A 12458-nucleotide genomic window follows, 5' to 3' on the forward strand; every position below is an offset into this window, starting at 1 on the left:
AAAAAATATGAATACAAACCAGCGGGCTGTTTGAGGGCAGAATTGACGTTTTTTTAGATTGGTTATTTTCCCAACGGGTGGGATGAAATGGAAAAACTTGTGTGTGGAATACCGAGGAAAGCGAAGAGCCGAAGGCCAATAATTTGGCTATTGGACTATCCCAACTCAGCTCAAAAGAGATTAGTTCAAAATTTATTTTCATAATATTACTCAAAATTCTGAGCTTTGTGACTGAATCCATCGGAGCTGGACCTCAAAATGCTTTGTTTTTAATTAAATTATCTGTATTACCTGTGGATGATAGAAATGGGTTCTGAAGAAGGAAATTGAATCTCTCCAATGCCTGTGGACAAAAAAAAACCAACCTTGTTTATCTGTGGAGTTTATAGCATCAATCTAAAAGTTCACTCTGCTGCTGACTTAGCACTTTAAAGAATAGTTATCAAAGGTTGTTTATGAAGGACTCCTTGGTGTGTTTATAGTGTTTATAAATTCAGAATTGGGAGACCGCCATTACCTACAGCCTAGTATTTCTCTTGCATTCGACTGTAAGACACTCTGTAAAAATATTAGCATCTGCATTGGAAAGACTCTTAAATCCACAGCATTAGTTTATTGGGATTATGTTTGAGCATTATTAAGAGGGCGGTTCTCTGCAGATGGAAACTTCTGTGACATAAATTCAAGAAGAAAGGATGGTTTTGATTCAACCTTAGCTGCTTTTGCCCATTGATGCTGCATTAAAAAAAAAAAAAAATTATTCATTGATGGGATGTGGGCGTCGCTGGCTGGCTAGGCCTGCATTTAGTGCCCATCCCTAATTGCCCTTGAGAAGATGGTGGTGAGCCGCCTTCTTGAACCGCTGCAGTCCATATGGTGTAGGTACACCCACAATGCTGTTAGGAAGGGAGTTCCAGGATTTTGGCCCAGCGACAGTGAAGGAACGGTGATACAGATCCAAGTCAGGATGGTGTGTGTGGCTTGGAGGGGAACTTGTAGGTGGTGATGTTCCCATGCGTCTGCTGCCCTTGTCCTCCTAAGTGGTAGAGGTCGCGTGTTTGGAAGGTGCTTCCAAACACTCCTCTATCACCCCTCCTCTATCACCCCACTCCTCTATCACCCCAAACAGCCCTTCCCCTTCACCTGGCACCTTCCCGTGCAAGCGCAGGAGATGTAACACCTGCCCCTATACCTCCCCCCTTCCCACTGTCCAGGGCCCCAAACACCCCTTCCAGGTGAAACAGCGATTTACTTGTACTTCTCGCAATCTAGTATACTGTATTCGCTGCTCACGATGCGGTCTCCTCTACATTGGGGAGACCAAACGCAGATTGGGTGACCGCTTTGCGGAACACCTCCGTTCAGTCCGTAAGGGTGACCCTGAGCTCCCGGTCGCCTGTCATTTTAATTCACCGCTCCATTCCCACTCTGATCTCTCTGTCCTTGGCCTCTTGTATTGTTCCACGGAAGCTCAACGTAAACTCGAGGAACAGCACCTCATCTTCCGATTAGGCACTCTGCAGCCTTCCGGACTCAATCTCGAGTTCAACAATTTCAGATCATAACCTCGGCTTGTAATTTTTCCACTCCTTTCCACCCCCCTCTTTTCTTTTGTTTCTCTCTCATACCTGGCAGCTATCTCTTGCCCTGCCAGTACACTTTACACCTAATCTCAGCCTATTACCATCTCGTCTAGCTCTTTTACTTCTTTTGTTTCTTTCACTTCTTTTGGCCGATCGCAGCCCTGCCTTCGATCTATTTTCTTTTCTTTCCAGTTTTGAAGAAGGGATCGACCCGAAACGTCAACTCAAATTTCTCTCCACGGATGTTGCCTGACCTGCTGAGTTTTTCCAGCATTTTTTGCGGTTATTTCGGATTTCCAACATCTACAGTATTTTGCTATCATCATTCCATACACCCCTTCTTTGCCTCCCTGGGTTACCCAAACATTCCCGGCGTGTGGTGTAGAGTTCGGTCTTGTCCACGTGGGCAAAGTCGAACTCCTTAAACTTTCAGAACAAGTCTTTTAATAGGGCCTGGTATAACTGATCTGTTTCCTTGGGGCACCACTCCAGCAAATGTACCTCGGTGAGATTTAAAATCACGGAGGCTACCGCGTAGTGCACCCCCTGGTACAGCATCTGATTGGTGGGGACTAATACCAATCCATTCCCTGGTCCCTTGGTGGTGGTGGGGCAATCTTCCCTGGATAACCTCACTGCCTGCGCCATGGGCGGGGGCTTACGGGGGCGTGTTACCAGCTCAGTGGCATTGACTGGGATCTGGGAATACGGGACCGCACACACCTTCCGGCTGGCATCCCACCTTATCCCCTTCCCGGTGTCAAGCCACTGCCGGTGGAACATAATGGATATGCCTGCAGGGCAGACCGTCTCTGACCCCCACATACAGATGTAAATCTCTTGGTCCGGTTCCCATCACTTGTCCCAACACACACTCGGTCCTCCATGAGTCCCGGTAATTGTCCGATGGGTGTTATTCCCCAGGCGCTCCCATTCGACTTCAGGGTTCCTCATGTCCTTGCTCAACTTTCGGAGCCAACACCATCGGTCCAGTGGAATGTGTCCTTTGCATGTTAAACATATTCGCTTTCCAACGGTGACGCTGACCCTCGTGGAAACGACTCGCACTCGGGGGCACAGGAGGGAGGTTTCCCCGTACGTGAATCCGGTTTGGCTGGAGTACTGAGACGAATTGGACTCCAACCATCCTGGCCACCTTCCCTCGTGGAAGTAGACAGCGGTCTTCTCCGCATCCTGTTCGCCACTCCCATCAATCGCCAGGGGCGCCTTGTCTCCCGAACACCCATAGATGTGGGAGTCTTGGACGTCTCCTCTCCTCTCCTTGCTCATCCTGATTAGGGTGAATAGGACCACGATCCAGTCCATCCCGAACATCTTTCTGCAAAAAGTTGCAAAAACATGCAGCCAGGTCCCAAAGAGATTCTCTGGCTTGGTGAGGCATGATCGGGTCCCGCGACCTCGACCCAAATATACACACTCTCGGCAGATTTCTTATCCAAACTACCCATCACCTTATTTAACCTAAGCTAAACACCCAAACTTAAGTTTAATAATTGCACCTACTTAAACTTAAACTTACACTATACCATATACATCCGCCGCCTGTCTCCGGGCGGCCAGGCTAATCCCTGGTCGGACTGCGGCTCGCCGCTACCCCTGGCGTGACCGCACCATCCTTCATGGTTGGTCCCTCGCAGCCCAAGGCTGCTGGCTGAGGACCTCTATCCTTGGACCTCTCCCTGGCTCAAGGGGCGGCCCTTGGGAACTGGAGGGCTGGTGACCATGGCTTTCTCGGCTGGGGCGTCTGCGGGGACTTTCTGGGGGCTTTGGCGGGTGGGGCTTTCTTGGCCGCTGGGCCTTTTACCCCAACCGCTGCTCCCCAGGCTTGACCCCTCCCGAACCTGGGCTGGGGGTAGGTACCTTTTCGCAGCCTGCTGCTGCGAGCTGAGACTCTCCGCCCCCAGGTCCCATGGCTGGGTCCGGGGCGGGGTTTTCGACCTCAGGTCCCTCCCTCTCTACACCTGGGTTAGGGGCGGGGTTTTCGCCCTCAAGTCCCTCCCTCTCGTCTGGATCCCAGAAGAGTGGGGGCGTGTCCCAATCGATGGGCTGGATGGCCCCTCCCTTCAAGCAAGCCACAGCGCCTGCCTGTGTGGTCTGTGAATTCGCTCGTGCTGCAGGCTGAGGATCTTTATCCTCAGACCTTACCCCGACTGGCTGTTTTCCCCTTTCAGGCTGAAACAGTTTGCACTGGTTGTTATAACCAGCGGCCTGTTTTAGAACCTGTGCTGAGGGCTCGCTCGCTGCCCCGAGCGGACCTTCTAGGGGCTGTCTTTTCTCTTTTCTCACCGGGACGGTCTTGCAGACAGGATCTCAGATCCGGACCCGCTTCGGGTCCGGGGCCAAAACTACCCCCCGTGTACCTCCCTTGTCCCGGACTGCGGCTTCCGGGCCTGCCCGATAGGGGTCTCGGGATTCTCCTTCCCCAGCCCTATCTATGGCCCTTTCTCCAGCGCATACGGTCAGACCGAGGAATTTCATCTCCTGCTGGCCGATCTGCACCTTCTTGGGATTCACCTTGAAACCCTTCTGTTCTAACAGCTCCAGCAGTTCGGCCAATAGTGGGCCATGCTCCTCTTTCGAATCAGTGAACAGGAGCAGGTCATCCACATATTGTACCAACTGTCCGGGCTGGCTAAAGTCCTTCAAGCTGTCTGCCATACACTGATGGAAGATGCTGGGGCTGTTATTGAAGCCCTGAGGCAAGCAGTTCCATGTGTACTGTTGCCCTTTAAACGTAAAGGCAAACTTGTACTGATCTTCCCTCCTTACGGGGATGGACAAAAACCCATTGGAAATATCCAGCACCGTGAAAGTGGTCGCGGATGCTGGAATACTCCCGATCAGGTCGGCAACTGCTGCCACTGTGGGTGCACAGGCTGGGATGTTACTATTGAGCACCCGATAGTCCACCGTGGCCCTCCAGGAATTGTGCGGTTTTCTAACCGGCCACAACGGAGAGTTCACATGGGTGGCTATCGGCCTCAGAACTCCCTGCCGTACTAACGAGGACATGGCTGCTTCCATGTCCGGCTCTGCTTCCCTGGGGAAGTTATACTGTTTCTGTGGTCGGGCCATGGGGTCCCTGTCTACTCTGACCTCAAACCCTGTGACCCTCCCGCAGTCGTGTTTGTGAGTGGCAAATGCGGCCAGGAGGGCCTGCACAAATGCCTGGAACTCTGGTGGGGTGTTGCTGGCCATGAGCCCGAGGTTATAATCCTCTTTGGGCTTCATGGTGCAGAGGGTCCCCTTCCCTTCCTTACCCGGGATGACTACGATCTCACCGTTCTTTACCTTTCCTGCCCCCCAGAGGCAGTGATTCCTTAAATCTACTAGGATCCCCTGATCTACGATAAAATCGGCCCCCAGGAACCCCTTCCACCCTCCAAGTCCCAATTCATCAGGATGCATGTCCACGTGGAGCGGAGCAGTCCTATCCGAATGGCGAGCGGGATGGAAACCGAGCCAGCCTGTTTCTTGCCCGTGAACCCCGATAGACTGTATGGGACCCCGCTAGAGAGAGGTGAGGTGGTGGGGTTAGCTGAGTAGATCACGGTGCGTGATGCCCCCGTGTCCAAAAGATAGGTCCCCGCTACCTTTTCCACCTCCATCTCCATCATGGGTCTCCTCCACTCATCATATCGGAGCGAGCACAGATACACAGGCTGCGCCGGCTCTAGTCACTGTTGTGGGTGGGATGGGGCTGATGGGGTGAGAGCACCAGTGGCGGCTGCTACTCTCCCCTGGCCAGTCAGCAAGGACCTCATGGCGTCCAAAAGCGACTCAACTTCTGCGGAAGGGGCCCCTACCCCCGCCCTTTGGGCCGGGGCTGTGGGATGCTTTCCCTTGTTATCCTTCCAAGGGTTCTTACACTCCTTCCGCCAGTGACCATCCTTCCCACGCCCGTAACAATTGGTCTTGGGGGGGTTACTCCCTTCCTGGTGCCACTCTTTCCTACCCGGTCCGGGTTTTACCTCATACAGCTTACCCTTGGGTGGGTGGGCATCGGCTCCCCTACCGTTTTTATAGGCCGGAGTGAGCTGCCTAATTACCGTGATCTCTGTGGTCTGGGGATCTTTGGGGTCGAACCAGGCTTCTGCCTTGGCCCGGATCTGTGGCAAGCTGTTCGCCACTAGACAACGGAACCATTGCGTCAGAGAATCCCCGTTCAGGAATCCTCGGTCCTGCGTCCCCGGGCAGGCTTTCCGGTATACCGGCCACAACCAGTCCGCAAAAGCCTGCGGGGTCTCCCCTGAGAGCTGTACCGTCTTCTCCACACGGGAGAAAGGATTTCCCTCATCCATCCCCATGGCCTCCAGAACCGCGTCTCTAAGCTCCTCGCACCCGCTCTGTCCCCTCTTACACTCTTCAGAGAGGAATTGGAGGAGATTACTCTCCAGGGAGAGCAGCATCTTGGCCTTTTCAGCATCATCGCAGTTGTTGACGCTGGCGGCCTGCTCTATTTCCCTGAAGTGGATCGAGGGGTCTCCCTTGGCAGAAAGCATTGTGATATGGTTGACCATAACCCTAAGCTGTTGGGTATTAAAGGGTAATAAGAACTGGTTTTGGAGGGGTCCCTCATCTTCGCCATTGGCGGGTGGGCCGAACCTCTGATGCCGTGCTGGGCACACCGGCTCCGGTTCCGGCTTTTCGGGCGGGGGTTGCTCTACTTCCGCCTCCACCTCTGGCTCCACTCTGGGCTCCACCCCCCCTTGCAGCCAAACCTCACTGAAACTTGGTGCTATGGGTGGTGGTCGTGAGGTCTCCTCTCTCTCAACCGGGTCATCCCTAGACACTACTGGTTACACTGGAACTGTTCTCCCCTTGTTCCCCATAAAATCTTCCTGACCTGCCTTTGGGCTTATGAGGCATACCATGCCTTTTGCCTTCCGGAGGGCCCGGCACAGATTTTCTATTTTCTCTTGGCAGGGGCCATGGTCTGCCTCCTCAAACCCCTGTTCATTAGCTAGCTTGTAAGCGGCTTTTCACAGAATCACAGAGTATCACAGAAACCCCACAGTGCAGATAGAGGCCATTTCGGCCCATCGAGCCTGCACCGACACATATCCCACCCGATCCCTGTAACCCCACGTATTTAATCCCCCTAACACTAAGGGTCAATTCATCACAGCCAATCAACCTAACCCGCACATCTTTAGACTGTGGGAGGAAACCGGAGCACCCGGAGGAAACCCACGCAAACACGGGGAGAATGTGCAAACTCCACACAGACCTCCTGTACTTTCTCTTCCTGTTCCCTAACCTGCCTTGCCATGCGGGCGTTTTTCTCCTGCAACCTTCACTCACTTCCCTTGGCCTCAGTGACTTGACACCATAGGTATTCCAACTGGGCCTTGTGTTCCCTTACTAGATGTGCTCTTTCTTGGTTCAAAGCCTGCAGAGCTACTAACAACTTTTCCCCTGCGAGAGCCTTATCCTGGATCTCCAGGGCTGACTCCCTTAACTCGATTGCCTGTGCGACAATGAGCCCATCCAGAAGCTGGATCTGCTTTTTAAAGCACATCAGCCAAAGAGCTTTCTCTAAGGACTTCTTGTGTTCCATTCCCTCTGTCCACTTGGCTGCTGCATCTATCAGACGCCCAGCCTTTAACAGAGTAGTGATCCACTTCTTAGTGATATTCACCTTGCTAAACACATAATCAGAAATCCTTTCCTTCGTCACAGTTCGTTCATCCGAACCACTGTCTACCGTATCGCTACCTAGTTGCCGGTGTCCTGCCGCGGTCGCCATTTCTGTAGGGGGTTTTTGCACAGGCGTGTTCGGGTCAGTCAGCTTTGCCTCTGACTACCTTCCTTGCGCAGTTCGAATCGCTTGCCCCCTGGGTTCTCGACACCGGACTTAGATACAGGCAGCGATACATAGAAAACTCGAGTAGACAGGTGGTTGGATGCAAACAAAACCAAGATTTTATTTAAGAGGAAAAACTTGATACAATCTTATGGAAAATTATTAGTGTACACTTCTACAGGCAAAAATTACAAGAGAGCCATAATAATACTATACTTATACAGGGAATGGGGAACACACGGCACATCAAGGGAAAACAACTATCTTAACAATCCCCTTATCCGTAACCCACCCCCTATACCTAACTAGGTTAATCTATGAGGGGTCAGAATTCATGCTCACCAATAAAAGGGTTTGTTAGACTCAAAACAGCGGTTGGGTTCGGGGTTCACTCTTGGTGCTCTCTGGAGCCTGCCGTCATCAGATGGGCTCCAGGTGCTGCAAGGGCGTTGTCCAGGTTCGAGTACCCCAAAGTTACAGTCTCTGCTTGGGTACTTTACCTTGCAGGGATGATTCTTCGCCGACAGCTTGAGTTTGCATGAAGATACTCGCAGGTCGGCTGAGGCTGAAGGCCTGATAATTCGAAGCCTACCCTCAGTTGGCCTTCCCCAGGTGGTCTTCCTCCTCCCCTCATCGCGTCCCGCTTCACCTGGCCTGAATTGCCCATGTTCGCCCGACCCGGTGTCAGGGCGAGTCCAGATGGAGTTGTAGAGGGCACGGGCAAAGGCCAGGGGGTAAGCGTGGGACGGGGTAAGAGCGGAGCCATGAGGGCGAGGGGCCGAAGGACCAGGGAGCGGCAATACCGACAGCAGCCGAGCAGCAGTCTTCTTCTTCTTCTTCCAACGACTACCTCCCAATTGCTACCTGGGGGCCTTCAATTATACCTTCGTCGAAAAACCTTATTTGCCCGCCAAATCAGGTTAGTTCTTTGTTTTATTTTTGGCGGGCTAGTTAAAATAATGGTAGCAATCTATACTGACGGGTTTTTAGATGGCCGGTAATTGCATCTACCGGCCCGATAATTGACTCTTATTGTCCTGAAAGTCCTTGATGGGCTTGTCCAGCCTCGATGGGTGTGTTTAATCTGTTTCCGATTATGTATGCAGACTGATGGCTTTAACTGTAGGCCTCATTGATTTCAGATCTGCCTCTAATTCGGCCTAATACATAATTCACAGTTTGTCTGGGTCCCAAATCACAAAGTTCTTTTCACAGGAAACCTGCAGCCTTAGTTTCGATTTACCTCAAACAGCCTGGGCTGCAGAATCCATTTTGGAGACCTGCAGGCTTTCTGCCACGAGGCACGGACGCCATCTTGGCTAACCTTTTTAATTTCAAAGAAATGTCCACACAGGTTCCTGTTTTTATCGATAATAACCTTCGGGGAAATGCACAAATTTTGTGAATCTTACAGCCTGTGTTTGTGCCAGCCATGGCTCAGTGGGTCAGAAGGTTGTGGGTTCGAGTCCCACTCCAGAGACTTGAGCACAAAATCTCGGCTGATGCCTCAGTACTAGTACTGAGGGGAGTGCTGAGCTGTCGGAGGTGCTGTCGTTCGGATGAGGCATTAAATCAAGGCCCCGTCGGCCCTCTCAGTTGAACGTAAAAGATCCCACTGCACTATTTCAAAGAAGAGCAGGGGGGAGTTCTCCCCGGTGTCCTGGGCCAATATTTATCCCTCAAATCAACATCACTAAAACAGATGATCTGGTCATTATCACATTGCTGCGTGTGGGAGTTTGCTGTGCACAGATTGGCTACATTACAACAGTGACTAACTTCAAAAGTACTTCATTCACCGTGAAGCGCTTTGGGTCATCCTGAGGTCATAAAAGGCACTATACAAATGCAAGTTCTTTCATTTTCTTTCTTTATATTTATTGTTGTCTCCACTTTAGTTCCCTCCTCATTGAAAGATGTACTGGGCTATGGTAATTTGGCACTGGATCACCTCCGTAGCTTGTCATGTGATCATTCTTAATGTTGCACTGATAGACTCTTCAAGCATGAGGGTAGGAGGGGAGGTGGGAGGAATCAGCTTTAATTCTGACCTCACTGAGCATACATTCACAATCTCTAGCGGCAGCCATTGAGCATGGTCAATAATGAGCAGGGCCCCTGGCTCATTATTTCCCTTCCTAACCCAGAGGCACCCAAGCCCAAGCGGAGCACCCATATCATCTCTGGGCCAACTGAGCATGGACCGGGAATCACACTTTGGACATTCCTCATGTGCGTGGCTCAGATCCATGTTACGACGTGCACTTATTAAGTCAGTGTCAGCCTTGTACAGTGGTGTAATTTTCCAATGCAGGCGGTCCTCAAAAGAAGATCCATGAAGGCAAGGCTGAGATTGATATATTTTAGTTAGGTAAGGGCATTAAGGGATACAGATCAATGGCAGCTAATTAGAGTTGAGATACAGATCAACCATGATCAAATTGAATGGTGGAACAGGCTCAAGAGGCTGAATGGCCTGCTCTGATAGAAGCAAACCGCTGTGCTCATTAAACCTGCCCTGTTGATTTTCTCCACATGACCCAGCTTGTTTATCTGCAGAATGAATTTGGAAAACAGCTTTGTTTAAACACTGAGGTGGGGTGGGTTTCCTCCAGAGCTTTTCCTCAGCATTCTCACAATCACCCACCTGCTGGGATCAACAGAAATCAACAGGCTGAGACTTTCTTTAGGTAAAGGACAAAACGTGTCCTGCTTTTATCACATCTCCACATGGACTGAAAAAGCCTCAGCCCCGTGCAGGGTTACAAGCAGGGGCTGATGAGTCATCACGTAACCCGACACTCTTAAAGGGCCCGACACTCTTAAAGGGCCCTGCACCAATAACCCAACCCAGCATGTACATACCACAGCATTGCTATACAAAGTGAATTGTGTTAGGTACATATAACAGCATTGGGTACACATTCTGTTATTGTCCCTTTGTGGCCTCCGCCACATACGTCCCCCCAGAATTCACAAGTACTGGCAATGTCAGTCGTCGGGGGGGCCGGATCAATCGGTTGGAACGGCTCCTCGATTCCGGGGTGGAGACCGGGGGGTTCGTCGGGGGGACCTCAGGCGCTCGGTGGTGAACGGAGGGCGTGGAAAGCGGAGGTTGGCCCCGTCTCGGGGGCTGTGCCAATTCAACGGGTCGGTCCAGATCCAGGTGGGCCGGCTAGAGGCGGTCGACGGAAATGCAGTCCGGCTTGCCGCCGACATCTACGACGAAGGTCTTGTCCCCGGTTTCCAAGACGTGGAATGGCCCTTCGTAGGGTGGCTGCAGAGGTCCCCGGTGGGCGTCGTGGCGGACAAAAACGTAGTCCGCCGCACGAAGGTCGAGTGGAACGTGGGACTGCGGGAGGCCGAGCTGTGACGTGGGCACTGGAGCGAAAACCTTGGCGTTGTCTAGAAGGTCGGACCGCTGACGGGCTGCGGACCAAGGCTCCGTTGCGTTGGGGATGAAATCCCCGGGAACCCGCAGCGGCTGTCCGTAGACGAGCTCGGCGGACGAGGATTGGAGGTCCTCCTTGGGAGCGGTCCTGAGTTCCAGCATGACCGACGGAAGTCTGTCGATCCAGCCATCGTCCCGGAGGCTGGCTCGGAGCGCGGCCTTCATGGAGCGATGGAACTGTTCGCACAACCCATTGGCCTGAGGGTGGTAAGCTGTGATGCGGTGGAGTTTCAACCCGAGGCCTTGGGCAACGGCGTTCCAGAGCTCTGACGTGAACTGGGGCCCCCGGTCGGAGGAAATGTCAGATGGGACGCTGAACCGGGCGACCCAAGTGCTGATGAACGCCCGAGCTACATCGGCGGCCATCGTCGAAGACAGCGGGACGGCTTCCGGCCATCGGGTGGTTCTGTCGACCATTGTGAGGAGGTGGGTGAACCCACGGGAGGGCGGCAGGGGCCAAGTCTACGTTAACGTGGTTGAACCGCCTCTCGGGTACTGCGAAAGGCGCAAACGGGGCCTTGGTATGGCGATGTACCTGTACCTTGGAGCGTTGGCATACCACGCAGGTGCTGGCCCAGTCGCGCACGTCTTTCCTGAGCCTGTGCCAGACGAACTTGGCCGCCACCAGTTTCTGCAACGGCTTCCTGCCCGGGTGGGAAAGATTATGGATGGCGTCGAATACTTGTCGTCTCCAACCTTCGGGCACGACAGGGCGTGGCTGCCCAATGGAGACGTCGCACAGGAGTGTGTTGCCGGCAGCGTCGAACGCGACGTCTGCGAGTTGAAGGCCCGTGACCGCCGTTCTGTAGGCCTGGACGTCCAGGTCAGAGGCCTGGTCGGCCGCCATGCGGGTGTAGTCGACTCCGAGGTGTACGGCACTGGCGACGGCTCGGGAGAGGCAGTCGGCGACGGGGTTGTCTTTCCCAGCCACATGCTGGATGTCCGTCGTAAATTCCGAAATGAAGGCCAAGTGGCGTTGCTGACGGGCCGACCACGGCTCGGAGGCTTTGGCCATGGCAAAGGCCAACGGTTTGTGGTCCACGAACGCCGTGAACGGGCGGGCCTCCAACAGGAAACGGAAGTGTCAGACAGCGAGGTAGAGGCCGAGGGTTGCCGCCGTTGGGCTGTATCAGTGGGGGTAGGGCTCCGCGTGGCTGCGCAGTACTGTTGCCCGGCGGAAAAAAATTGGTCGGCCTCCTTGGCCAGGTCGTGGAAATCGGTAATAGAAGAGTTGGCTAGCGCCGACCGTACCTGACCTGGTAGCTGCTGGAGGAACAGTTCCTTGAAGAGGAAACACGGTGTGTGTGTGCCCAGGAGGACCAGCATGTGGTCCATCAGCTCTGAGGGCTTGGAGTCGCCAAGCCCGGGCAGGGAGAGGAGCCGGCGAGCGCGTTCGGCTTCGGTGAGGCCAAAAGTCTGTAGAAGGTGCGCCTTAAGCGTGTCGTATTTGCTGTGCTCCGGGGGGTTTTCGAGCAGGTTCACGACTCTGGCCGCGGTGGAGCTGCCGAGAGCAGAGACGACATAGTAGTACCTCATGTCATCCGCGGTGATGTTCCGGATTGCAAATTGAGCTTCAGCTTGGGCGAACCAAGCGGCA

Source organism: Somniosus microcephalus, chromosome 10, assembly GCF_052327205.1.
Source record: "Somniosus microcephalus isolate GS21.2 chromosome 10, FLI_Smic_1.0, whole genome shotgun sequence".
Lineage (NCBI taxonomy): Eukaryota > Metazoa > Chordata > Chondrichthyes > Squaliformes > Somniosidae > Somniosus > Somniosus microcephalus.